At 59.7% G+C, this 2,192-nt stretch overlaps 1 long non-coding RNA gene across 2 annotated transcripts in view; it reads right to left on the bottom strand.

Annotated features, from left to right (window-relative positions):
• Window positions 1-282: 282 nt before the first annotated feature.
• The window catches only part of LOC113482629, a 37,074-nt gene continuing 35,164 nt past the window's right edge, over window positions 283-2,192 (bottom strand). For both annotated transcript variants that reach the window (XR_003398890.1, XR_003398889.1), the window contains one exon: window positions 283-293. This is a non-coding gene — a long non-coding RNA (uncharacterized LOC113482629). The remainder of the gene's footprint in view (window positions 294-2,192) is intronic.

Below are 2,192 nucleotides of genomic sequence, written 5' to 3'. Positions count from 1 at the left end.
GCCACAGGGCTGAAGCCCTCCGGGAGCCCCCAGCACGACACGGGGCCTGCCAGAGGCTTCCTCAGCCCAACGTGCTGCCCGGAGCAGTCCTGCGAGGCTGGAGTCCTTCCAGAGGAAGACAAGCCCAGCAGGACACTGCAAGGTCCCCCCAAGCCCCTGCCCGCTTAATTGTGCTCCCGGCCTTGTCATTTCCAGGGAAGGGGACAGAAGGACCCATCTTCCAAGTGGATAGACTGCATAGGAAAGGACACAATCTTTGAAGTATCCTTGCACTGCTGTATTCACTACAACATCTTACGGCTAGTCAAGTGTGGGAACCTTTTAAAACGTGTTCGCATGAAAAGGTTCCGGCGCCGGTACTACGAGAAGGTGGCACAAGCAGCAGATGAGGAGAGCTGAGTCTAGATCCCTGCGCAACCCCAGCTAAAGCGTGCGCCTGGCGGACTGGCAACACAAAAGGCAGCGGTGCAAGTGAGTGCTGCTGTGCATGTGGGGTGAGACCCGAGGCAGGAGTCAAACGGCATCTGTGGCTGTGGCTGTGAGGTGCCCCAGGGGTGCCCATGGCCCAGGAGGAGGGGCCCACATCCTGGCAGGGGGCCCACGTCCCCTGAGGTTCCCAGTGGGTGCCCACGTTCCAGTGAGGGGTGCGGTGCTTGCTCCCCATGGCCCTGGGAGCTGGCAGTGGCCAGCACCTGCCCATGACCCATTGGCTTCCCCAGGCCCTAGGACCCCCAAGGCTGGGGCGAGGGCAAGCACCACACCAGGGAGAGGGGCAGGTGTTAGGACGTGGGTGGATAACGATTGCAGCTGTATCATTTGCATCCAACTAACAGGGAATTCTCTTCAGGGCTACAACTGGCTGCTGCGGCAGGACACGCCTCGGCCCTCCAAAGGCTCCTGGGGTGAGGGCACCCCCGCCGCCGACATCCTTTCTGCTGGCTGGAGGCTGTTATGGCCCCAATGATCCTGTTCCTGCAGGGTGGCCATGGCCGAGGCTTGGCCTCGTCCTGCTGGGTTTGCTTTGCCATTGCCCACCCTGCACAACAGCCAGTGGGCATTTGGCAACGCTCTGGTGAGGACCTCTAGGGAGGGTCTCCCTTTCTGCCCTCCCAGAGGTGCTGCCTGGGCCCCCGGCACCCCAAAGGCCCGACCTCATCTCCATGTCCCCAGGGAGCTCAGTTGAAGCATGCCCAGGCAGCAGAGAGCTCTGCGAAAGCCGGCAAAACTCCTGAGCGGAGCAGAGTACTTTCTCAGCTTTCTAGAACCGGTCAGAACAATAAAGATTATTGTCCTGTAGCGCGTGTCGTTCGGTACTGACGGCATCCAAGGAAGGCAGTGGTGCGAGCCAAGCTGCCGAGTGTGGGCTGGCGCAGCATGCACCCTGGGAGAAGTGGGAGAGCTGTGGTGGGAGAGAACAGGCATCGTGGCTGCGAGGTGCCCTGCGGATGCCCAGGTTCCAGGAGGAGGGACCCGCATGCGCGCAGGGTGCCCATGTTTGGCGGGGTTCCCAAGGGAGGCCCATGTCCCCATAAGGTGCCACATGGGTACCCATGTCCCCGTGAGGTGGCAGCGGCCGCTGCGTGCCCAGGGGCCCACAGGTCATGGCCCTCCACAAATAGTTCTAGGCTAATCCCACTCCTCAGGTGCTTTTAACAAATTAAACATAACGTGAGACCAAAGGACACATATAGGATTCACTCAGGCCTCGGAGGAAGCAGCCAATGATGAAGGCAACACCAACCACAAGGGATCACGGGCCTGCCATCCAGCAGCAGCAGCCCTGGTCTAAATGCCACCTAAGTTCCCAGGCACGCAGGACCCCTTTAAAGAAAACTGGGTATGTGTCAAGCTTGCCCACGCTAATGGCCACTTGCCGCACAATAGGGCACACTAAGAGTTTGGAGACAGGGGCACAGTTCACAGGGACTGGTACAATTCCCTAATGGCACAGAGCACAGGCGTCCAACACTGGCCTGCACAGCCACCCCGCCAGGGTCACGGCTGTGAGGTACATGGCGAGTGAAATGTGCCAAGAGGAGCAGCCCACGTCCCGGCAGGGTACGGTATTCCGCTGAGGATCACAGGGAGATGCCCATGTCACAGTGAGGGCGCAGCACTTGCTCATACCCAGGACACTGTGGGTCAGGTCCACCATGACTAATTCTAGATTAATCCCATTATTCCTTGTTCTC

The sequence above is a fragment of the Athene cunicularia genome (genome assembly GCF_003259725.1).
Source record: "Athene cunicularia isolate RWA chromosome 8 unlocalized genomic scaffold, athCun1 chr8_part1, whole genome shotgun sequence".
Taxonomy (NCBI): Eukaryota; Metazoa; Chordata; class Aves; order Strigiformes; family Strigidae; genus Athene; species Athene cunicularia.
This window is presented reverse-complemented; position numbering and strand designations above follow the sequence as displayed.